The following is a 26,874-nucleotide window of genomic DNA, read 5'->3' as shown; positions in this document are numbered from 1 at the left end:
TTGGGATAAGAGCAGAACACACAGCTTCCCTGAGTTGAACCCACACAGAAAGCTGGCCCGATGCTGCTGGATGCAAATTGGCAATAAGTCTCAAAACTCACAAGGAATACATCTCCTTCTGGTCATCCTCCACTGTCCCAAATCATAATGAGAGCCCATGCAAAATGATATGGGCAATACAAGGAGCCCATGCCTGTCTTGTTCATCACAGTAAATGTTTGGGAACCCTAGGGGACTGCTTGAACACACAATGGTACAACTGGACACTGAAGGCCATGCAGCTTCTTAAAGGACCTGGTAGGGTATGGTGGCCTGACAAGGATTACTCTGTAGAATTTACGGCCAGCTTTAAAAGAAAAACCATGGACATGGGGCAGATTGAAAGCTGAGTAAAGTGCTTGCTGTATAAGCAAGAGGAATGAGTTCTATTCCCATGTAAAATGTTAGGCGTGGGGGCATACCCTTGTAATCTCGGAGCTAGGGAAGTGAAGACAGGTAGATCCCTAGGGCTAAATGGCCAGCTAGCCTAGCCCAGTTGTTGAGTCCCTGGTCCCAGAAAGAGACTTTGTCTTAAAAAAACAAAAAGCAAGACAGATGTCACCTGAGAAATGACATATGAAGTTCACCTCTGGTCTCCACATATGTGTGCATTTGCAAACACATGTGCGCATACACAAATAGAACCCATACACACTTGCACACATACATGCAGATGCTGTAAAACACAGAATTCCTTTAAGAAGATGTGCATGCAAGTGGTGAGATGGTTGGCACTAGAAGGATGACTGGGGACCTGAGGTGCCATTTGTCCTTCACTGTGCATCAAAGAACATAGATGTATGGAGGGAGGAAGCCAAGATGTTAGACAGTTTACACTTGGGGTGTTGAAGGCATTGTGCTATTGATTTGCTCTATGCAGAGACTAAAGCTGAACACACAGGGGTATTTAGACTAGAAATGTGGAGATATTCCAACCTTGAGTAATGCATAAGCAAGCCATGCAGCCTGTGGGATATCTGTTCCTGAAGCTAGACACACCTTTCTTGTGTGGCCACAATGGGGGCTGCATAACTCATGAGTCCTCTTGCCTGTATTCAGTCCTTCTTAAGCACCTGGTATCACCCTCTCTTGGCTTCCTCTGTAAATGTTATCCTAGCCCAGTACTCACCCCTTTTTACTTATGTGCATGTATACATTATAGGTTAGGATCCACTTACGAGGGAGAACATACAGGCTTTTTCTTTCTGAGTTTGGGTTGCCCTGCTTAATATTATACCTTCCAAGTCCAATTATTGCCATGCAAATTTCTGATTCCATATTTCATTACAGCTGAATAATATCCCATTTTGTATATGTACCACATTTTCATTATCCAGTTGTAAATAAAGCAGCAAAGTGGATGTGCAAATATCTATGTGATATTTTCCATTTTGTATATGTACCACATTTTCATTATCACTGTTGTAAATAGAACAGCAACCAAAGTGGGTGTGCAAATATCTATGTGATAGGATATGGAGGTCTACGGGCATGAGCCCAGGAGCAGAATAGCAGGAGACCCTCCCTTATAAAGTGCTTGTCATTAAGAGACAATGACAGTCACCTTTAGGGTGATTAGGCTACAAGGATGGACTTCTTATGGGTGGGATTAGCACCTTTGTAAATGAGACACACCAGAGTTCCCTTTCCTCTTCCAAGAGCTGAGGACACAGGAAATGATCATTGATGGGCCAGGAAGCAGCCTTCATCAGACATCATGTCTGCCAGAGCCTTGGCTTTGGACTTCTTGGACCCCAGTCTCTGAGAGATACATATTTCTGCGCTTTACAGGCAGTCCGTTTTAGGGGAATTTCATTACAGAAGCCCAAATGGCCGTCCTACCTGCTTACTGGCATGGACATATTGGAATCACCCTGACACTTCACTGTGCCCCTCAGTGGTCCCTGGCTGTTACTTGTTCTCTTTGATTTAAAACACAGGTGTACAGGTTATTGACTGCAGGTGTCATTTAGGCTCCAGCCGGTCAGCTATCCTATCACAGAAGTCACATACTGTACACAGAATAGTGATTCTGCTTCAGAGAAAGGCCATCTCATTCACTTGTGCATTTATAAACACCATTTACATCGCTATCGAGATCAGGTACAAGGCCTAGGGAGATGCCGCCGTGGTTAAGCACACTTGCAGAGGACGTGGGTTTGCTTCTCAGAACTTACCTTGGATGGCTCACAACCACTTATAACTCCAGTTACATGGGGATCTGACACCTTTTCTGGCACCCCGGACACTTGCCCACATGCAGAGCACATACATACCTTGAGGCACACACACACATACATATAAAATAAAAAGAAATCTGTTTTTTTCTTTTAAGGTAAGACTTGGAAAGGATGACTGGTTTATCAGGAGGGGATACTCAAACTTGGGTGGATCATGAGTGGGACTCTAGTTAACTGAGACCCAGAATATGGCAGTGGGAATTATGGATCCATGTGGGGATTCACTGGCTTAGAATTGCTGCGGGGCACTCAGGTTGGGTAGTCCAGTGGGCAGTTGGCTGGGTGATTTTGATAAAGGAAAAAGAATTTGAGGATGGGGACAAGGATCCGGGAATTATGAAGAGTTAGCAGTTGAGTGACTGAGACCATCCAGGTGGAGAATCTGCCTGCCAGCCAAGTCCTGGGAGCAAGTGGAAAGAGAAGGATGGAGACAGAAGACATCGGATGAAAACCAGGGAGCACGGTAGTTCCTTAGCCTCATGAAGGAGTTTGAAGAAAGAGAAAACATGGCAGAAAGAGTCAGCCAGGTGAGGCCACCAAGATGGCCTTGGTTAGAGAACTCTCAAGTTAAACCCAAAGGATGGCATGAGAACAGGAAATGTGGGGCCTCACCAGTGTCATGAGACTCAGAGGCTCTCAACATCAAGAGGAAAGCTCAAAAAGAGAAGAGGTTTAATCACAAGTCTCCCGGACACCCTCTCTCTCTCTCTCTCTCTCTCTCTCTCTCTCTCTCTCTCTGTGTGTGTGTCTCTGTGCATTGTGTAAGTACCTTTGCTTTAAAATTGTGCCTCGAATGATCCAAAACATAAAGTACTTCACATCCATCAGGGCTGTTCAAACAAACAGAACCTACATATTAAGGCATTTATTTTAAGAAATCTGGTACATGAGCTTGTGGGAAACTGAGCTAGAAGCCCGGGGAAGAATGGATGCTGAATTCTTCTGCCCCAGGAGACCTCTGATTTTTTAAGGCCCTTGACTGTTTAGATGCCCCCACTCCACTCCCATCCATTTTTGTGGGTAACATCTCCTTGTTTGCTACATCTGCAAAAACCTCCCCAGCAGCCCACTAAGACTGGTGGTCGATTGAACAGCTGGTAACTGGCCTGGCAAAGTTGACATGTAAACTATCAAGCACACTAATGTGTTCTGTTCAAGCTGGGCAAGTAGACAGGCTATTGCATCTGATGAAATAGATAAAGTGCTTGATGAAATTGGTAAAGTGCTTGCCTTGCAAGTACAAACACGTGAATTCCACCACCAGAACCCGTATATATATATTAAAAAAAAATGCTGGGTATGGTGGCATGCACTCCTGATCCCAGAGCTAGGGAGGAAGACACAGGTAGATCCTTGGGGCTCACTGGCAGGCTAACTTAGCATGACGGGTGAGTCCCAAGCCAGTGAGTGGACAGTACCTGAGGAACAATAGCTGGCATTGTCCTCTGACCCTCATATTCTCATATGCATACCTACACAGGTATGTGTATAACCAGCACCCCCTACACACACACACACACACACACACACACACACACACACACACACATGCACGCGCGCAGTTGGGGGTATTTGGGAGTCCGCCTTGTTCCTCAGTAAGTCAATGAGAAACGAGAGGAACAGTAGCCTCACTTCTCAGATGGCTTCAGCTCCTTAGGAACTCACCCCTCACTTCTCAGATGACTTCAGCTCCTTAGGAACTCACCCCTCACTTTTCAGATGGCTTCAGCTCCTTAGGAACTCACCCCACTTGGCCTATACATGTCTTCCAAAGAAGTGTTGTATTATTTACCTAACAGTTGTAGTCTCAGAGTGACTTTCTCCACAATGTGTTAGCAAGCAGGCGCCTTTTCAATGACAGTTGGGGAGCTGATCAAGTGCTCCCTCCCACACTCGGTTCTCAGGGTGGATTTCACAAGCCTGGATGGGTCCAACCTGCTGAGTATCCTCCTCCTTAGCAGCTTAAACAGTTGTTTCTCAGGGGCCACCAAAGTCAGCACAGCCCAAGTGCTGAGTCACCCACCTGGCCAACCCTTCTTCCCGACTGACCATAGGGGGTAGGCTCCCTGCTGGGAAGTCTCCTGCTGCAGATCAGGACTGAGCAGCTGGAGGGGGAAGAGGTACCATGCTACCACTGTTCCCCATAGCAGTTATTCTTTACCCAGCTTTAAAAATTGGTAGATCCATGGTGATCAGCACCCAAAGAAAGTGTGCTTGTGGGATACAGACCTGTGCTTCTGAACCCAAATGGTGAGAGCACAGGGACAGGAAAAATTGACTAGCCATGGGCAGCCAAGGGCTCCTTCTACTTCCTCTGACAACCAATGGGTGGACCTAATTCACCTGCCTCATCCTGTTTTGTTTGTGTGGGAAGTAGTCACTATGTAGCCCAGGCTGGCCCTGAACTTACAGCCCTCCTGCTTGTGCCTCCTGTGAGTACTGGGATCCCTGAACCAACATGCCTGCCTTTGCCTACTTCTTCCTTTGTAGAGTCCTAGCTCACTGTCAAGATGAAACCCTTGGATCCTGCTGCAAAGACAGGGTTGTGCTTTACAAGATGAAAGACCGGGGCCCTGCTATGGGACTCCACAAAGCGCCACTCTCGGTGAAGTTGGATGTTCCTTTGTTTTCAGCAATTTCTGAAAGTTATCATTTCTGCCATTGTTAGTGTAGATGATACTTCAAAGCAGCGCCGTGACAGTCAGCCCTAATCATCATCAGGTATTTGGGAATCGAATTATAGCTGCAGAATTCTAAGTATAGCATTTCTGCTCCTCGCTACTTCAAACGATGTTGCTGTTGAGTCAGCGACTAAGAATGTGCATTTAATGAGCCGATAATGAGGCTTATCCATGGCTGCATCACTTATTTGTTTCTTAACATATTTTAATTGTTGTAAAGACATCTTGAAGTACTAGTCTTCCTTCATAGTCTCACTCCCATCATTTTGTGTGGGGAAGGAGATGATGCTGAGGGATCCACAACACAGAAGAGATGCTGAACCTCTGCCCCGGATCAGTGCCTTTCAAATGGCGGGAGCGATCCAGGTAGCTGTGGGTCATCAAATCCATTGAATGGCCGTGTGAGGACTTTGCTTTAAGGAACAATGAATGAGATAGAAAATAGAAGAGCATGTCTGATGTGTTGTGTGATCTGTGAACCTTGGTTCTCAGGGGAAAAATCCATTTCTCAGCGTGCTTCGGTTGAGATGTTTAGAGTCACGGCCCTAGGCAGCTGGGTGGGTCAGAGTGGAAACTCTGTCTACATTTTGCTTTTCTCTCTAGTACTTAAGGCAATGTTTAAAGTTAATAGGTGACCATCAAATGCCCATACAATAGAGAAATGAAAAGCAAAGGGTAAGAATAGCCACATGATACACATCTCCACTGAAAATGATTATAAAGGCATTCAGGAAATGCAGCTGAGTACTCGATCAGGGCTGCAGAGTGTGCCTGATGAAATTCCAAAAATCAGTTTATCCTCATGGGGTTATCTGTCTAATTAATCAGTGACTTTTTGAAGCTTTGGCAAGAACACATGTCTAAGATTTTAAGCACATGTTTTCTGGGTACTTGATGCTTTCACAGACCCGGAGGAGCATGGAAAGAGAAACTCCGTACGGCCTTTGCCATGGACTCAGTAGGAGAACCAAGGCAATGCAGGGCAGAGTGTGCCACAAGTCACCAGGATGTAGACAATGGTCACTAGTGACAGGGAAGCTTCGCTGACTGGGTAAATCACAGGGTGGGGAACCCTGCAAGAATCTCTGATGTATGGCATCCCCCCTCTCCAGCTCACCTGATCCTGGCATCTGGGTGCATAACTCATCTTTTTCTTTCAGTTTTAAACTGTAAACCTGTCTGAGTTTTCAGACATTCAAAATATCTAGACTCATCTTGGTGTTTTCTATTTGGCTAATTCATGATTTTTTTTAATCTCCTACTTTCTTTCTAGAGTTTTCTTCAGTTATGTCTGCCAAGAGTTCCCTATTGAGGATGCCTCCTGCTTGTGGCGCTAACAGAACAGAGACTAGAGTGAGGCATTTGGAGGTAGACAGAGGTGGCCTTGGCAAGAGAGCTAAGTGGCCTCCCCAGTGTAGACTTACCTGAGACTTGGAGTCATGTGCTCCAGTTCCTGGACTAAGTGTCTGCCTTCCCCATGGACTGTTGCCCTGTATCATAAGGCAGGCACAGGGTGCCACATCTTAAGCAGCAGCATGCCCAACTGTTCCAGGCAGGAACCATGTGCTCAGCTAAAAGCTTCAGAAATGATAGAAATTGGTTATGAGGTAGAGAATGTACACCAGAGACACACAAATACTTGCTCGCTTTCTCCTCCTCTTCCAACCACAAGAGAAGCCCAGCACTAAGAATATCTCCTTACCCCTAATAGCAATGCTCAGGCCCCAAGCAGCCACAGTCACAACTCTTACCTTGACTTCTGTGGCAGGGCAAGTTCTTACACCTGAGTTGTTTGCGATTAGGTGACTGAAAATGCGATGTGTGTGGCCTCTGAGATTGTCTGTCGGTCCCTGTCAGCTACCAAGTGCCCCAGTCAGCTTTAGAGCAAAGCCCTGTTCATGGGAGGATCTTGACAGGCAGTCTAGTGACACCTAGACTCTCTGGAGGTATGTGTGGTGACTTTTCATGGTTTCCAGGGCTAAGTTGTCTCTCATCAGAGAGGATGAGCTTGCACATGTGTCTGTAAAATGTCAAGCTTTTAACACATGCACACATCTGTGTACATACATATACACGGAGGGAGAGAGGTAAGGAGGGGGTGTATCTCACAGAATATCCCCTCGCTACCCCACTGCAAAGGGAAAGTGTGGAGGCTTTGAAAGCTGCATCTGTCTTCATTCAGGTCTCCATGGAAACCTTGAAACCAGACATGAAGCCCAGCTGAGTTATTTGCCTCCTCAATGAACAGTCACAAAAGAACCAAGTCCCCAGGGCTATGAATTAATAAGATAAGGACTTTTCAAATAGACAAGTACAACACTTCTCTGCCAAACACCATGCCCAGGTGTACCAGGGACACTCTCTTCACATGGCCAAATGTACTTACATGAAAAGATAGCCACGCTGGGACCAACTATGGGCCAATGTTGGCAGAGGGAGGACTATCTGTGAATTCTGCATGCTACTCGATGATGATGATGATGATGATGATAAAAATAAAAGAGCAATGACCATCAGTAACTGAATACTTACTTTTGAACTTGGTAAAAGGATTTTCTGCAAATCATCCGTCTAATGTGCACAACCTACTAACCTTTTTGTGGGGACATCAACATCCTGGACTTCCTGAACCCACTCAGTTCCTTTTGACGTGGAGTCCTCTATGTCAGTTGCCCTGAAGCAGTTGCTCTGGCCTGCTGTATCCACACCCCTTTGCCCTTCTTCTGGCAAGAGAGATTTCATATCCCCTTCCGCTCACAGTGTGGGTAGTATTCAATAGGATTGGACTCCATCCCAGCCCGGGGGGGGGGGGGGGGGGGGGGCAGGTGGCCCAAGTGCTCACTGGCGCCCTCTTTGGCCATTGTTATTCTGTCTCACAGATGGCTACTTGGACCAACTTAGTCCTGTGCAGAACCCCAAAACATTGGCATAAGCAGGCAGGGTTCTACACCAGAGTCACTGAGTAGGATGACGGTTTCTCTTGCCTGTTTGCTCTATGGCACCTCACTACTGGTACCTACCTCATGTACTTAACTTCCTGTAAGTAAGTAAGTACATCCTGCCTCAGGCTCCTGAGTAGCTGGGACTATAGGCACGTGTAGGCATATCTAACTTGGGATGTAGATTTCAGACTGCCAGCAACTCATTAGGGTTGGCAATTGCTCTATGACCAGCCTCTCTGGGACTTGGTACCTTAAAGCAAAAACAATGTCATGATTCCTTATGTTTTCTGTGCTTCTTGCCTGCTTGCCCCCACTCTTGCTTGAAGTTCGTCTATTCTGTGGCTGCAGCATTCCTTTGCTGATGTTAGAACCAGCTTCTTTGGGTTTCCAGTGTAGACAGAAGACTGGCAGCTCTCCAGGAGTCCCCCAGGCTGTCAGCACCAGATTGGCATGGCTGAGCAACTACTGGATTCTCAGCCCCTCTAGTGTGAAGCAATCATTGTCCAACTGCCCAAACCATATCATGTAAGCTATTCTAATAAATTCTCCTTTTAACATATATGTCATAACAAAATAGAAGATAGATAGATAGATAGATAGATAGATAGATAGATAGATAGATAGATAGATAGATAATTGATAGAATCAGTTCTATTCCCCTGGAGAACCCTGACTAATGCATCTCACATGCTCAACAACATTTGATATGGTTACTTAGTTCTATTGTGGTTGTTCCCGTAGGTGTGTTATGCATCTCACTGTGGCTTTAATTTCCATCTCCCAGGTGACTGATGATGCTGGCTATATTTTCACATGATTTTCTTTCACAAAGCTCACTCAAGGTTCTTTTCATTCTTTCACTGGAATCACCAGAACACTGTACCTCAGCCTCCTAAGTAACTGGGATTACAGGTGTACACCACCCTACCTGGCTTAGGATATGTTTGTCAGACTCCTGGTAACTCATTGGAGCTAACTATTGACCTGTAACACACCACTCCAAGATTCAGTGGCTCTCAGGACAATGTGGTGATTTCTCAAGAATTTAACTGGGATCAGCCAGGACCCTCCCTTTAGTTTCCTTAATTATTTTTAGGAACTTTCTTATATATCTGAATACAAACTCTTTATCAGATCAATCTTTTTCAAAGATTCTCTCCTGGCAATATACCATAGACACAATGATAAAAATATAAATGCATAAAAGATAAAGTAGAAAATGTTTGTGACCTCGAGTAAGACAAATATGTCTTTGATACAAACCCAAAGACACAATCCACAAAGCGACATGATGATAAGCTGAATGCCATCAAACTGATGAGTATGTGGATACCTTCAGGATGAAGCAAGGATTCAAGCTCGAGGCCCAAATCCGAGGCATTCCCAATCACATATCCACACACATTCTCACTCTAGGGTTTCCCACAGACTGCACTGAGGCCTGATCTCTCTTTTAGAAAATGGGGACTGGGAAGCTGGAGAGATGGCTCAGTGGTTAAGAGCGCACTCTGCTCATACAGAGGACCCAGATTCGGTTCCCAGCACCCACATGGTGGCTCACAGCTGTCTGTAACTCCAGTTGCAGGGGATCCAATGCCTCTTCTGTCTTCCAAGGGCACCAGGCACACATGTGGTGCATACACACACACATATATATATATATATATATATATATATATACACACACATACACATATATACATATATATACACACACACACACATATATATATATACATACATACATACATATATATGGGCACAACATCACACACAGAAAATAAAAATAAATAAATCTTTTAAGGAAATAAAAGAAAGGAAATAGGGGCTGTCTATTAATGCAGCTCCGGTAATGCAGAGTAGAATACTCTGAAGTGTTTCTGAAACCCAGAAAGAGTAGAAGGAGGAGATGTAACTTCAACACTAAGAACTCCACTGGTCTGCTCAAGTCTGTCACCTGAGGTCTATGAAGAATACCCACCTCCACCCCAGAGAAGGAAATGATGGAGAAACATTCCTAGCAGAACCCTCCAAAGAAAGCCCTTCCTCCTCAGCCACCTAAGCTTCACTGTGTCAGCTGTTGGAGATGCTCAAAGTGCCAGGCTGTGAACACCACCAGGTAAGACTTGGTGGGATGAAATTTGCTCATGTGAAATCGTCAAAGCTTCCAGGACTGGTATTTGGGAGAGATCAGTACTATCTCCCCATGTGATGTTTCCTTATCTCTTACTCCTCAGAACAGAGCTGTCTGAATCCAGGCTGTGGGTTTTCTTATTTAATTAGGAATCTCTGTATAAAACTGCTCTTTGCAATGTCAAGATGACTCTGTCCAGGCTGGGGTCAGGGCAGGCTGAATGGAGTATTAGCTTGAGAACCAGTGAAGGAGATCGACAGAATCCTGAAGCCAGGTCAGGTCAGTGGGTCTCCTCTGTCCAGCTACCAACCTCTCTTCAGAGCCCAAGGACACCACTTGGGGGTCTACTGGCCCTGAAATATCTGCCCCAGGCATCTCTGAATCCAAAGGGCCTGTGAGAAGAGAGCTCCCAGTGCCAGTCACAGAGTTCCCATTTGGTTAGGACAAGGGTCAGGGATTTCTGTTAGTGTCTGCTGGTTGGTCACTGGGGACACAGGCTGGTCAGAACCCATGAGCTTCTCCACACAGCTGCTGCACAGGAAGAATGAGGAGGAGAAGAAGAGGGAGCAGAGAGGGAGGAAGCGGAGAAGGGAGAGAAGGAGGGATAGGAGGGGAGGGGAGAGCGGAGGGGAAGAGAAGATGAGTGGGGGAGAAGAAGCAGAAGGGGAGAGGAGAAAGAAAAGGGAGAAAGGGGAGGAGGCAGTGACAGGTGCAGGAAAGACAAGGTTTAGCTCAGCACTAGAGAAATTCTGAAAGGGAAAGGGGGAGCAGTTTGGGGGTCTCATGGGAGACGGTGGAAGAAGAGAAGGAAAATCAAATATTGTCTGGAAACTTGAGAGTGCCACGGATAAATGGAAGTATAATAGTCATTAAGGGTGCGAGGGAGCTATTAATTTCCACTCCTCTGCCTTCATGGACCACAGAGATTGAAATGACTGCTGCACCAGCTCTGTTAAACTTCCTGTAGATGTGCTTTTCACAGGAAATAATTCGCAGCAGTTAATAAGCGTTTTGCATGTCAAGCCCTTTGCAAACACTGTCATATTTAACAGTGTAACATCCCTGGAGTGTAGTAGTGTTCCCTCCTGTTGAAATATGAAAACATGTAGGCTTGTGGGGCTTGGGACTGTAGGCTAACTAGTGTTGAGTCCGGATTCAAATTAAGCCATCCCATGCACCATAGAGAGGTTTAAATAGTGTGTGTGGTGGGGGGGGGGGGGTGACTGATATATAACCAGTGATCCCCAAGGTCCTGGATACACAACTCTAGTCAGCACTGAAAGAAAGGACCACTGGGTATGGGGAGACCAGAGGAGGATGGAGGGCAGGGATGCAGGTGAGGGGTATGGTGGCTGAGTGTGGATAAGGAAGAGGTTCAGGGATGGGTTTCAGAGCATGGGTGAGGGGTTCCAGTTCCTGGTTGTGCTCTGGGCATCTCTCTTGAGGGGCTGGTGGTCATGGGGTCTTGCTGGATCCCATTTGCCTGAAGGCCAGCCCAGGCCATGGGGGTCACCTATGTGCTCAGCAACAGGTCTACCCTATTGCTCAGGGAAGCTCATGGCATGCACTCCAGGGTAGACTGGTGTGCCCCATACTACAGGCAGGCATCCTCTCCACAGGATCCCCTCAACTTCAGCTCTTCGTTGCAAACAAATGTGGTACTCAGACTGTTTTTCATCACCAGAACTGTTACACACACACACACACACACACACACACACACACACACACACACACACACACACACAAACATACACACACAGGACCCAATGGTTCTAAAGGAGAAGGAGCAGCAGATCAACCTGCCTTGAATTTCCCAATATTTCCATGGGGACCATGAGGTGTGTGTCTCCAGTGTGTAACCCAGAACCCATGTTTGGTCAGAATCAAAGTCAGAAGGGAAGAGAGTGACCAGTAGGTAGACTGCCTGGCTTTTAGGACCATGCTGTTTTCCTTTACTAGGGCCTCAAATTCAATCTCATTCAGACCCAAATAAAGAATCCAATTTTCTCAATGCACCCAGCCTGGGATAGAGTCATCCTGGCATTGAAAGTGCAGTCTTCCTGAGAGATTCCTAACTAAGCAAAGGAAACCCTCAGCCTGTGTTCTGAGGGCAGACCCACTCTGCTACATGTTCAAGGGTCCCCGTGTGTCCTCTCACTTTTGCAGATTTAGGGGGACACCAAGCCAACAGCAAAGAGGACTGAAGCCACATGTTTGCAACATCTGTGTCCTCTGAGCGTGTTTCATTCACACATAAGTCTCCAAGACTCCATTGCCCTCACCCCAGAACCATAGCGCTTCCTTTGAGGCTATGAAATATCAAATACCAAAGGATCTTCCCCAGGCTTATGGAGGCAGCAGAGATAAGTAGGGTCTATCTGTTCCCCGGCTGTTCTTTGCAGTGCCGTCAATGCTCTCTGCAATAGAGTAGTAGCCCCAGACACAGAGTACAGACTCATCTCCTCCCGTGTTTGTGGATTCAAACTCACCAGACTCAGAGACTCTGTGTGAAGAGACACAGAGGCCTCTAATGTGCTGAGCTGTTTTGTTTTTTTTTTTATCTAATTAACTTACAAGAGCTTAGTGCATCCATGTCCAGATCACTGTGTTCCTGCTCCTAGTGAAACACACACTCACTCAACCCCATGCTACCAGGGCTACAGCTTTCAGCCACACAGCAAGAACCCGATCTTTTCAGAGCCTCATGCTGCTCTGCATCCGGAAGTCATCTTCTCCTGGGAAAAACTCAAGTTTCCCTTAGAGTACTGCTCTCTTTCTCATTTAACGCTCATGTCCGTGTGTGTGTGTGTGTGTGTGTGTGTGTGTGTGTGTGTGTGTGTGTGTGTGTGTGTATTATGTATGTATGGTGTGCATACATGTAGAGGTTAGAAGTCCATGTCAGATGTCCTCCTCAATTACTCCCACATCAGGTTTTGGGGGTCTCTCACTGAACCTGGAGCTCACTAGTTCAGCTATCCTGGTTGGCCACTGAGCTCTGGAATCCACTTGTCTCTGCCTCGCCAGCACTGGGATCACAGGTGTGTACCACTGTTCTACATGGCTTTACATACTACTTCTTTTTCATGGGTACTGGGTCCTCACTATCAGTGGGGTCACCTCCTCAGCCCTGGCACCCATGTTCTTAGGATGGAACCCATCTTCTTCACTAGCCCCTGATCCGGTACCCAGATCTAGCTATTCAGAGAACTGCAACCTCTTTACCAAGTAAGTTGGGTTGGAGATGAATATCCAACCCAAGGGCTTTGTGTGAGATTGCCAGGTGGAGGCGCTCTCCTCCCCGGTGTTAAGACAGTGAGATGAAAGCCTGCTTGCTATGACACACCTCTAGCATCTGAGAGTACCCCTGCTATGAAGCCACTTGCAAGGAGACCAGAGTCCAGGTTTAGAGAGATGCTAATATCATCTGCTCCCAGGTCCAGCCATACATGATGCATACTTATTCCTTGAAGTTTCGAGACCATCAGCCAATGAATGCCTGTGGCTAACCTTTGTTTTAGCTGCTTTTCTATCAGTAGAGAGAAGGCCGGCCTCAGCTATGAGGTGACTTTTCTGCACGCCTATCAAAGCTGCCCTTCACAGCCAAGTCAAGGAACAAAGCAAATCCCTCCCATCTGCAGAGCACGTTTCCCATCCCTCCTCTCTGCCACCTCTTAGGACCAATATCACTTGCTCTCCCCCACATGCACCTCACTTCCACTTTGAATATCCCAAGTCTTTCTGCTCTGCTATCCATGTGTCTTAGGGTTTCTATCGCTGCAGTGAAACATCATGACTAAAAAGCAAGTTGGAGCTGGAAGGGTTTATTTGGCTTACCCTTCCACATTGAAGTCCATCATTGAAGGAGGTCAGGACAGGAACTCAAACAGGGCAGGAATCTGGAGAGAGTAGCTGGTGCAGAGGCCATGGAGGGGTGCTGCTTACTGGCTTGCTCACTCAAGACTTGCCCAGCCTGCTTTCTTATAAAACTTAGGACCATCAGCCCAGGAATGGCACCACCTGCTATGGGCTGGGCCTTCCTCATCAGTCACTAGTTAATAAAATGTCCTATAGGAGCCCAACCTTATTGAGGCATTTTTTTTCAATTGAGGATCCCCCGCTTAGATGACTCCAGCTGTGTCAAGTTGACATAAAAGTAGCCAGTGCACCATCTGAATGGCCATCCCCATCTGTGCCCTTCTCTCTCAGACTCACTTCTGGTGCCAGGTACTGCAGCTCAGGCAAAGTCTTTACCTCCTTTCAACCTGGGCTCAGGGAATTCTCTTCTCACTGGCCTCCCTGCCAGGAGAGGAGAATCAAAATAAGCAACAAGAAGTCTTTTATCAGAGCTTGTGTTTTCTCCCTCTTTTATTGAGATAAAAAAACAAAACCTCAAGATACACAGAATACCATCCTTCCTATTCAGGATCAGTAAACAGAGGGGGTGAACAAGGGTGAACATAGGAGGCTTTATTTGAACTACTTTGAGACACCTGTGACTTATTCCACCAAAGGTTAATTTAAGAGGTAAGAGTAGGCCTGGTTCTAATCCCTGCTATTTCTCTGTGCTGATGTGTTGAAGGCTGGCTCAGGCAGTCACCAGGCTACAATTCCGGAAGTTTGAACAATGATGCCCCTTGCAGCCCAGAGCACCTGATATGGCTCTCTCTCCATCAGTGAGTGCTTCTAATGGTGGGGAGGGGAAAAGCAAAGGGATGGAAAATTCACAGAGTTGTGTAATCAGAGGTCACAGAGCCATGCTCACAAGTTGAACCCAGACAGGGACATTGTTTGAATGCAAATTAGTGGCTAATGTACATGTTACCTCCAAATCCTGAGTGGTAGCTTTTCTGGAGAACTCAGCTGACCTTGACACTGTGTGGTGAGTTTGTTTTGCTAGCTGCAAAAGTGTGGAGAAAAGAGAAAGTCCAGGGTGAAAGTACTAAGAGCTGATGAAATCCTGGGCAAGTGTGTATTCTTGATATGAGCATAGCCATGTCAAGGACCCCAATGCCTCAGACTCATGGGCATTGGCACAGCCTTCCCCAGCTCAGGCTCAGGAGATTGGCGAAGGCTTCCTCCAGTCCCTGTGTGAATGTGCACAAAAAGCATTGCTCACAGCTCCCTTCTCCTAGGATGTTTACAGCCCAACACAGCTCCCCTCCAGAGACCGGCTACTGAGACTAGTTAACCTGTGCTGTACATACCAAATGGGCTAAGGTCCAGGCTTGTTGCATGGCAGAGGTACTCCATCTGAGCCTGCACAGCCCACCTGGTCCCAGCCTTTCTCTACACGGTTCTGTGTGTCTGTTCTCTCTTCATTCCCTTGTTGCCTCGATCAGATCACGTCCAAAGCCGTGCAGACGAGGTGCAGAGGGGCTGGTTTGTGTCTTTCCCCAGTGTCAGAACTTTTTTTAATAACAATAAATCCACAGCCTGCATCAGTTTCATTGACTGGCATTTGCCAAGTAGTCCCAATTACCCTCATTTCCATCATTGCAAGGTGTTGTAGAATATTATTTTAATGTGTGTTACTTTTATTTATGTTGTATTTGTTTAATTTTGTGAAGCTGTGTTACTGTGCCTGTTTAAAACACCTGATGGTCTAATGAAGAACTGAATGGCCAATAGTGAGGCAGGAGAAAGAAATAGGCGGGGCTGGCAGGCAGAGAGAAGATATAGGAGGAGAAATCTGGGAGGGAAAAAGAAGTAGCCAGAGAAGGAGGAGGACACCAGGGGCCAGCCACCCAGCTACACAGCCAGCCACGGAGTAAGAGTAAGAGTTACATAACTAAGAGAACAGGAAAAGCCCAGAGGCAAAAGGTAGATGGGGAAATTTAAAGTTAAGGAAAGCTGGCTAGAAATAAGCCAAGCTAAGGACAGGTATTTATAATTAAGAAAAGCCTCCGTGTGTGATTTATTTGGGAGCTGGGTGGTGGGCCCCCCCAAAAAGAGCAGAAACAACAACAGCAAGGAAGCCTAGAAGTGGGGGCAGCTTAGACCAAGGTACAAACATGAGAGCAGAGAAAGGAGAACGCTGACTTTTTTCTTCTTCTTTTTCCAGCCCAGGCCCTCAGCCACATTCAAGGCAGGTCTTTTCTCCTAGGTTAAACCTCTACAGAAAAGTGCTCTTCATCAATGCCCTGGGTGTTTCTTAATCCAATCAAGTAGACAGATGAAATTAACATCAAGAGTAGGAGGCTGAGAGCAGGCAAGTGATGCGAAGGAAGGAGCCCCTAGAGGAACCTCAGAGTCTCCTGCCCACAACTATCTATCGCCTAATAAATGTTAAATACAGAAGCCTTGTCAAGAACAAGAATATAGATCAGCCCCTGGCATTTATGCCGAGTGATGATTGACAGTCCTTAAATGTGTAATCTGATCCTGTTAATTTTTCAGGAGATGGATGCATCTCCACAAGAACATATAATTTCCTCACAGGACACAGATACTGTCAACAACTGTTTTCTTTCCCACAGAAGGTGCATTTCTGTGTGGGAAACAAGGCACAGTGTATGGGACTGAACAGGCGAGGACTGCAAAGACCAGCTAATTATGCTCTATGGGTTGCTCACCAACGCAGGACAAACCTACTGTGCTTCTGGTACTAGGAGGCATCATTTAGAAAGCTCGGCACACCTTCAAATCCTCTTCCAACATATAGAAAAATAACACACTCATCTGCAAGAAGTCTAAGCAATTAATGAAATGAAAGCATATGCTCCCTGGGGTGCTAATGATGATGGTGATTTCTGTTCCCTCCGACTTAGAATGAGGAGGAGGAGGCGGGGTAGATTTTGCTGAAGACATTTGAGAGTTGAGAAGAACCTTTTCCAAAGATGATTCCGCAATGCGCCAGCAGCACCCTGGTGTGTCTGGTTAAAGATCAAAGAAATACAGCCTCAAATAAGGGTGAGATGGGTAGGGAAGATCTATGGCAGCTCTTTCATTCCTGGGCTTTTAAGCATCATGACTTTGGCCTGAGTCCTGTCAAATAAGAGGGAGGAAGGAAGGATCAGGTTGAAAGCCAGGATTCTGCATGCAGCTTCAATGTCATGTAAGTAGTGACTGGGGGAGTTAAACATGTTTAACCCGAGTCACAGAATCTCCACAGAAACCCATAGCATAGAGTTCCTGTGAGCAAGTTACAAGACGATGCCTCACTGCCCTGTCCAGGCCTGTATCATCAACTCTCACCTACACTGGTCCTTCTAATAGTCCCTTCTTGCCTCGGTCTTCCTGGGGCCGATTCCATTACTCCTGCCACATTCAAGCCTCTTTCTTCAAATGGGGAACAAACACATTGGAGAACGGCCACCCATCCTTGGCTTAGTAGCATCCTAGCTGACCAGTCACACCTGTGTGTTTGCAGAAGTTAATTTAGTTAAATGGTACATAAGGACATGTGCATAATGAATCCTGCCAGCCTAGCCAACATTTACAGCAAAGTGCTATACTTTCCCACTGGGATATCTTTCTTTCTTTCTTTCTTTCTTTCTTTCTTTCTTTCTTTCTTTCTTTCTTTCTTTCTTTCTTTCTTTATTTCTTTATTTATTTATTTATTATGGATATGGAAGAGGGTGCCAGATCTCATTACAGATGGTTGTGAGCCACCATGTGGGTGCTGGGAACTGAACTCAGGACCTCTGGAAGAGCAGTTGGTGCTCTTAACCTCTGAGCCATCTCTCCAGCCCCCACTGGGATATCTTATTCCCCTTTGATGAGATGAGCCCTCACCTCCTGATCCCACCATGTTCCAGACCGTTGTGAATGCTTGAGGCTCACCCCCTGCCTCTTATCTCTCTTGAAAGCCACTTTCTTGAGCTTCTTCCACAGGTCCTTCCTGAATGACTGTTGCCAAAGCAACTGATCATATTCCTACCCTTGGCAAGAACTTCCCTCTCTTGATTTCCTCTGCCTTGTAATCGATGTTTGATAGGGGCAAGATGGAATGATAGGGCCACTCCTGTAGTCTACATTTATAACCACATTGCAGAAAGGAGTGTGTAGTCTACATTTATAACCACATTGCAGAAAGGAGTGGGTAGTCTACATTTATAACCATATTGCATAAAGGAATGTGTACATGCATGCAATTGACAGCTCAGCACATACACAGACAGGGTTGGTTAGTGACTTGCTGTTCTGGGTTACCACCACCCCACCAGCCTAGATGCCCTGTATGAGGACAAGGCTTATTCTGGCAGATACTAATTAGACTCAGGGTTTCCAGAAGAGCATGAACCCAGACATCCACACAGCTAGGGATGAGTGCAAGAAACGATAATCAGAGGAACAGAGTAAACACAAGTCTCAGAGATGCGGCTGACTGCCTGATCAGAGGGGCAGGACTGAGCTCTGGAATGACTGATCCCCATTGTTCCCCTCATCCTTTCTTCCTGTACAATCTCCTGTCTGGAGGCGAGATGTAAGGTAGCTTTCCAGGTGTCAACTCTCTGCCTCCTCAGACAGCTGGATCTCCGAGCAAATCACAACTTGAAGGTTCCATTCTCAAGTCTGCTCATTGGTCCCTGTGGTGATGGGCAGCACGGACTCATGTTATGTGCAGCTTTGGGACTCTGGTAACTCATAAAGTTAGTTTGTAGAATTCAAAATCGGCCTGGACAGGAGGGTGCTGGAATTTGGACCAGGAAAGCCCCAAGTAGCTGTCACTCATGTCTAACAATTTGATTGGCTATAACTCCTGATTTGGTGGCTGGACTAAGGCTTGTCTGGTTCCTTTCTACTTGGTTCCTGGGTTGTGGCTTTGGAATTAAAGATACTTTCCTGTTTTCTTTTGTTCTGTCTGATTGATCTCAGAGTTCTAACTTTTAGAATGGGTCTCCTAGCCTCCATTCCTTGAACAGCATCTTTGGGCATGTTCTAAATTATTGCTCTAACTAACGTATGCCTCTGTGGAAAGAAAAGGCACTGGCTTGCTGTCCTCTCTCTTTCCTCAGAGGAGCAGAAGCCTTCTGTGTTCAAAAGTGTAATTCCAGAGTAAGCACCTGAAGATGGCCAGTCCTCCCTCTGTTCTCTCCTTTGGGCCTTTGCCCATACTAAAAGCCTTTCTACCCCAGGTCACCAGAACTTCTGCTTTCTTGGCTAGATTTTGCTATGCTATAACGTTCTGTAACTCTCAGACTTTTGTGAGACACGGAAAAAAATGTGTAAAATTGCCTTTTAAAAAAATTCCAAGTGGCAATAAAGTCTGCCTGGGCCTTACATCAGACAAAAGCCTTTCTAGTTTGTCAGTATGTCGACAGGCGATCTTGATTTATCACATTAGGTTGTAAATGTTACTTGGGCCCAACTATCTCTTAATACGTAGATAGATTTGTTCATCTGCTGCCCTGTCTCGTGATATTAGGAAAAAAATAAAGTAAAAGGAGCTAACAGGTGAGAGGGAAATAGATGTAAAAATGATACAAATATGAGCATATATTTTATAAGGAAATTAAGGGGGAAGGAGATATTGTTTTTTATAGAGAAAGATTTCTGTGTAATAAAACAAGGGTTTGTCATAACATTTAAGAACTGGATTTTTCCAAAGTGGAGAAAGGAAAACTGAGAGGCAAACCCAGGAATCGTAAATATACTACAGGATGTGCAAGTCACAGACAGTTTGTGGAAGGCAAAAATTAACAGTGGTGGATGTAACTGAAGGTTATTAAATTCTTAGGGCCAAAATTCAGAACACCGATACAAAGCTAGAATCTAATTGTCTATTTAAAACAAAGAGGCTATCGCAAGACAGTGACTTACTCTTGGTAACATTTACAACGAATGACTTAAAAATCAAGATGATCAAGATGACTACTTGGTTTTTTTTTTTTACCAAAATTGTCAGGATTTTAACTGCTCTGGAAATGGACTCACCATGGTCAAGTTTCACCAAAATATATGCTTATGGGAAGGTCAAAGGTCAAATGCAAGGCTGTCTATGAAGTCCTGACTATGACTATTCTAGGTCTCTGTCATCTACGATTTGATCCCTCCCTAAAGAGTTTGTGATCCTGTTGATGGTGTTTCGTTTCCTCCTTATAAACCACTGTTGTCTGTTGACATATGGATAGTTCTTAGCTGCTTAAAATCAAACTTAAAGAGCCCGATTGGCACTAACCCTTTCACACATGTCTCTTCCCCAACAGTGAAGTCAGATCAGGCCAACCTGGGCAGATCTCACCCTAGTGACCAGGGAAAATCAAGATAGAACCAGCAATGTCTTCAGAGAAAATTTTTCTGAGACAAGTGGGGCTGGGGGCAGGGGAGTTGTTAGAATTGAGACAAACTCAAGTCTGATATGATGACACATGTTCTTAATCTCAGTACTTGGAAGACTGAAGCAGGAGGAGGATGAGTGTGAGAGTACCCTGGGCTATGTAATGGACCCTGTCTCAAAGCCAACACCACCACCACCACCAGCCTTTCCACCTGTCCTAAAAGGAAGAAGTTAAAAAAAAAATGGTTCTTACACGTGGCCACCTAATATTACTTAAGTGTTTTCTAATATTGTTCCCACTTGTGTTCTGTCTGATATTTGTTCTAGAAACAGGCATATTTCAGAAAATTGTCACATCAAGTGCTTGCTGTTACATACGATGTGCTACGACGTATACAGCCATGCGCTGGAGATTTATGAGTAAAATGCTGTGCTGTCAATCAACCAGGTACATGGAGTGGGGCTGCAGTCTTTCACATGACACAGACGTTATAGATGCTAGAGTTACTGCCGACAGTGGGGTGTAATAGGTGAGAGAAGGGATGGATAAGGGTGCTTGCATGTTCTGTACTAAATAGACATATCTATACTCCATGTTCTAGGGAAAAAATCCACATATACGTGTTATTAGTAGCTTAATATGTCCACATTGTTAGATGATTTGTTTGTTTTGAGCTACCACCCACCCACCCTCCCCAGCCCAGATGCCCCTGGAACATCAAAGCGTGTACCAGCACAAACACACTAGACTCAGAGTTGCAAGAAGTGTCTGCGCCCAGACATCCACAGGAGGAGGGGAGAGGGCAAGACTCACAGACATCACAAGGCTCCGAGGGGTGGGGCAAGCTTCGGAGCAACTGATTGTTTTTGCCCACCCACTTCCACACCATAAAATCTGCTCGCTGTTGATGAGGAATGAGGCAGTTAGGGTACTAACCTGTTGCTTTCTCAGACTGCTAGCTCCCTGAATAAAGAGTAACTTAAAGATTCAATTCCCGTCTCTGCACATTGGCCTCTGTGGTGACAAGCAGCACAAACTCTGGCATTCTGGAAATAACTTCTTTTCCACACCTGTGGCATGCCTACTGGGATTGAAACAAAGGATGGAAGGGAATCCAAAAGAAATCCATAAGGACAGAGTCATCTCCTGTTCCCTCCCCTGCTGTATCTACTGACCCCAGCATGATGCTTGGTAAGCAGCAGGGGTTCACAAAACAGCTCGTTAAATGGATGAATTAGTGAACCAGGGTTCTGCCTGATCAATGGCCAGTTCAATTCCTGCTTTCTGAATCCAGGAGATGTCATACAGATTTTCCACAGCTGTAGCACAAATCTTGAAAGGTCTTATTAATAAAAACAAACCTGGAGCCAGGTATTGGGGTGAACTCTGGAAGATCATAGAAGCAGAACAAGCCACAGCCACCTCACCTTGCCAGTTCCTCAGCTGATCCTGTTTCCTCAGACTGGAAGCCTCTGAGTCCTCATCCAGAATGAATCTCAGCTGAACTGTTTGTTGCTCAAAAGCCTAAAAGCTTAACCAGGCCTAGTTCCTCGTCCTCATGCCTTAAATACCTTTCTGCTTCCTGCCATCACTTCCTGGGATTAAGGGCTCTTGTTACCACGCCTGGCTGTTTCCAGTGTGGCTTTGAACTCACAGAGATCCAGGTGGATCTCTGCCTCTGGAATGCTAAGATTAAAGACATGTGTGCCACCATTTTCTGGCCTCTATATCTAGTGGCTGTTCTGTTCTCTGACTCCAGATAAGTTTATTAGGGTGCACAATATTTTGGGGAACACAATATCACCACACACAGCCATTTCTGTGTGTCGGGTAGATGAGAAGAGAGACATAACACATCACAGTCCAAGTGTTAATCATGATGGACTCAGAACATCTGACATTCAGTCATCATCTGCATGGAGCTCCTTTCATAGATGTCTTTTGCTCCTGGAGAATGAAGCCTCTGTCTCCTGGCCAGGGAATGGTGCCTCTGTCTCCTGGCCAGGGAATGGTGCCTCTGTCTCCTGGCCAGCCTCTGATCAGTCTCACATTCACTCTCTGCTGCCAGACTCTGCCTCACCCCAAGCTCTTCTTGGATCACCTCCCCCAAGAAGTCCATTAGGCCACATCCAAATGTATCAGAGTGTGCATGGAATTAACAGCCCAGGGACAGGAGGCAAAAAGGACCTCCTGTCCTTCACTGGATGACAGCAAGGCAACCTCTATTCTTCTTAAAGATCCCAGCAGCATAATTGACTGCTTCTCAGTGACCTTATTTCCTTTCCTGTCACTGTTCCTCCTTCCTCAGTCCCAGTTCAGTGACCACTACCCCCAAATAAGCCCCCATCACTCCAGTTCTTATGGAGACAAGACTTTTGGGAAACCCCCAAACAAGGCACCTGCAGTTCATTGAGCTCATTGTTCCCTCGAATCCCATCTGGAAAACTTGTCAAGTATCAATCCTTTCATGAAGCGCTGGTTTCTCAGACTTTCTGTTTTCACTCATCTTCCCAAGCGGGGCAGGGGATTTTCCCACACGAGAGTCCCAGAGCCATCGGTGTGACCACAGCAGACACTCAGCAAGGTTTTTCCCCACCAGAAACTATCTGACAAGAAACAAGCATTCTAAGTATTCTGTAACATGCTTAGTTCTGGTCACAAGAATCCCTTTCTGGAAGAAGGTTCCAGAACCTTACATGGTATTGAATAGTTGGGGTCAATTCCTGTGCAAAGTCCTCTAGCTCTGAAGTGTCCCAACCATAAGGGGAGTAGTCAGGCGTTTTCAGTTGAAGGTCTGCCCTTATTCCGCCTGCCTAGCTCACTTGCTGCCTCCAAGGCCTGAGGTACATGACAGGCCAAAATTCCAGATGACCATTGGCTCCTGTTTCTGTCTTGTACAATGAATCAGGAACCAAAGTTAGGGCCTGGCTATCCCAGACCCAGGGAGCCCTCACAAGGCCTTGAGCACTTCTGAAATTCCGGATATCAAAGTGGGGAAAGGTGTGGCTTGTAACCAGAGAAATTCTCCTGTCTCAGCTATTCTAAAAAGACTCACACATCATGTCATCCATTCAGTCTCTACTGAGGGACAGGAGTGGCAGCAATATGGCCCTCAGGCATTTCACCACCTCAGACCTTGCAACCGTGAAGAATAACAGCATCCTGATCAGCTTCTGCAAGAGCCCTGTTGTACCAGCAGCCCGGGGTCTGCTCTCGGAAGAAGCTGCCTAGACAGTGTCTCTGAAATCCAAGCCAGCTCTGCAGGAGGAGGAAGACAGAGAGCTGGGACACCCGGAGGGAAACCGCTCTGTATAGAAGAAGCCATATGCTGTTGTCCGGAGCTGTGAACCCTACGCAAACATAGTCAGGAGCCAGAGCTGAACTAAGGCGGTTGGTTGGCCTGCTCCCCAATCAAAGGGATCGAGGCAGGGTAAAAGCCAGCGCAGCCCCTCCTGTGCAGCCCTTCCTGGTAGGGCAGTAAATGAGCCACCACCAGATCTAACCATCTCCTCATTTGCACAGCAGGAGAGGAGGAATTGTGGGGAGGAACAAATAAAATAAGGGTGGGCAAAGTGCTATGCAAATGCAAAGAATGCATTTACCCAGCAGGCCTAAAATAAATGGAGATGCCTTTACTAAAGCAGAAGGGTCCCTCCTGGCTGCAGGCTTGTTCACAGCTAGCCTGGGATAGGGAGAGACAGGGGGTGGAATCAAATCTATCCCCAGAGGCAGGATAGCAAGCTATTCACCCAGTGCTTGTTTGTGCAAGGGGGTCACCCACTGTCACTTCTGTTCTGGAGGATTCTAAAGGCAAAAAGAGGATGGGCAGCTGGGTTGCAGAGCAGGCTGCAAGTAATGCCCAGGCATGGGAAGGTGTAGAAAGCCAAGCAGAGCATCCTTGGAGAATAGACTGTCTGTGATTGGTTCTAAATTCAAGGAAGTATTTTATGAAGTTCTTTTGTGCTGATCAGCTAGAAAGGATAAGCAACGTTCAGAAACTGTGAGTGTTCATCACCTATAAACGCAGAATTGTGGTTCTGTGGGCTGAGTGCTGCTGCCTCGCAGATGTTCGAGGATGGTGGTATTCAATGCTGCAGCAAGGGCAGCATGCTGGAACTGGAACACTCTCCCCACACAACGTAACAGTGGCCACAGCACTGTGAAGTGTGTCAGCCCAGAAACAGTAGAGAATGAGACTGGGCAAAGGGCCTCCATGCAAGTCAGAATATAAAAACTCCAGTTGTGAATGCCTCAGTAAATATGAAGTTTCCTTCACAGTCCAGCATGGGGGCTTCAGGTTTCAAATCCCCGAGGAGGATAAAATTAGAAAATGGACTAGCCTGCTCCTGGATTCAATGCTGCTTAGCACTGGACATGTTGCCCTTTGCATCACGGTCATTAGGACACAGACATTCTGCAGCATGTAACGTTAGATGTTGTGCAGCATGCAACATTAAACCCTCAGCACCCGAAGCCAGGACAGTTGAAGTGTACAAAGGAAGGCAGCTGGGGACTGATGTGGGAGCATTCTGGTGTCTCCAAGCTTCAGTTCTGCCATCCTTGAGGCTTGATCCCCTCTAAATTAGTCATCAAAGGCCCTGTGGCTGTCCCAGACTGTCAGGAGAAAGTAGAAAACAAAGTAGACACTCCCTTGGGAGCCTTCCCGGAACTGTCACCCACAGTTCCCTGTCCGGAGATTAAACATGGCCTCCACCTGTACCCACAAGACAGTTTGGGAAATGCAGCCTTTTTTGTTTGTTTGTTTACATTTGGTACAGAGAAAAAAATCAAATAGGCTTTTCCTACTGCCTCTCAACACTCAAAACAGAACATTTCTGTGGCCAGATGTGTCAGAATTAAAAAAAAAATGTATTATGGTCAGGTGGTGGTGGCACACACCTTTAATCCCAGTACTTGGGAGGCAGAAGCAGGCAGATCTCTGAGTTCGAGGCCAGCCTGGTCTACAAAGTGAGTCCCATGAGAGCTAGGACTGTTACACAGAGAAACCCTGTCTCAAAAAAAAATTTAAATGTATTATTGCATTAGGGGGAGGGGCATTTGCATAGGAGTGCGGTGCCCACACATGCCAGAGGTGATGGCTCTCTCTGGAACTGAAGATACAGGTGGCTGTGAGCAGCCCGGTGTGAGTGCTGAGAATCAGACTCCAGTACTGTACAAAACAGCAGTGTATGCTCTTAACCAAGGAGTTAAGAGTTTTTTTTTTAGTGTGTGTGTGTGTGTGTGTGTGTGTGTGTGTGTGTGTGTGTGTGTGTGTGTGCATGCATGATTGAGAGAGAGAGAGAGAGAGAGAGAGAGAGAGAGAGAGAGAGAGAGAGAGAGAGAGAAAGAGAGAGAGAATGTATACCACATGTGTGCAGGTGCCTGTGAAAGTCAGAAGCAGGTGTCAGATCTCCTGGAATTAGATCTATGGGCAGTGGTGAGCTGCTTGGTTTAGGTGCTGGGATCCAAACTTGGATCCTCTGGAAGAGCAGCATGGACTCTTAATCATTGAACCATTTCTCCATCCAGATGTCTGGGAACCGTCCCCACCCCCACCACACACGAAGTAATTCAGTGATACTAGTTGGGCATCTGTGATGGCTAATCTTGACTGTTGACTACATCTGGAATCAGCCAAACCCCGAGTTGTTGGACATGCCTGTTAGAGAATGTCTTAATCCAATTATTTAAGGCAGGAGGACCCCCGGTAAATCTGGACCATACCTCGCAGAGAGCCCTAGGAGGACACGGAGAAAGGAAACTCTGCCTCGTGCCTGCTTCCCTCACCCTTTGGCAAGTCTGTCTACACTGTTGCGATGAGATTCCAACACAGACTAAAAACCAGCAACTCTCTAGGAATCCTCCCAGACTCCAGCACCAGACTGGGATAGCACAGACACCCAGTTTCCGGCTAAACAACTACCGGATCCTTGGTATTTCCATTGTGAGATAGACATTGTAAGTCAGTCTAATAAGTCCCTTTTAATATCAATTCTGTTCCTGTAGAGAACCCCAACTAATACAGAATCCTATAATTACTTCAACCCCTGTGCTATCTGCTTGAAGACAATATCAGATCCCACAGGGTAAGAGCTCTGTCCTAGACCGCTGTCCCAGTTCAGACGCTCGTCCAAAGTCATAGGTTTCATGCAACATCTGTTCCACTTGACTACAAACCAGAGGGTTCTGGGACTCCTCCTGGATTCAGGTAATTTGCTGGCGTGTGATGGTAATCTCCACTGTCAGCTTGAGAGCTAGAGAATGGCCTAGGAGGCGGGTGAGTACCTGCACAGGTGAGGGAACTGAGTTTGGATGCCTACAACCCCCAGGAAGCCGAAGCGGGAGTGTGTCTCTATAATCTCAGCATGCTGGTAGTGCAGTGGGAGGCAGAGATGAGCGAGTCCTTGGAAGCTAGGGGGACAGCTAACCTGGTGTACACAGCAGCTAAAACAAGAGACCCTGCTTCAAAACAAGATGGAAGTGGAGACCCATTGTCCTCTGACCCTCACACATACCGTAACATGCATGAGACTGCACACACACACACACACACACACACACACACACACACACACACACACACACACATTTTTAAAATTAAAAATTTAAAGGTTT

At 46.2% G+C, this 26,874-nt stretch overlaps 1 protein-coding gene across 3 annotated transcripts in view; it reads left to right on the top strand.

The window, feature by feature from the left end:
• Positions 1-26,874, top strand: part of Gpr26 (G protein-coupled receptor 26) — an 88,693-nt gene that overhangs the window by 35,954 nt on the left and 25,865 nt on the right. The gene's annotated exons all lie outside the window — the stretch shown is intronic.

Source organism: Peromyscus californicus, unplaced genomic scaffold (assembly GCF_007827085.1).
Source record: "Peromyscus californicus insignis strain IS unplaced genomic scaffold, ASM782708v3 Scaffold_4__1_contigs__length_199733344, whole genome shotgun sequence".
NCBI classification, from domain to species: Eukaryota; Metazoa; Chordata; class Mammalia; order Rodentia; family Cricetidae; genus Peromyscus; species Peromyscus californicus.
This window is presented reverse-complemented; position numbering and strand designations above follow the sequence as displayed.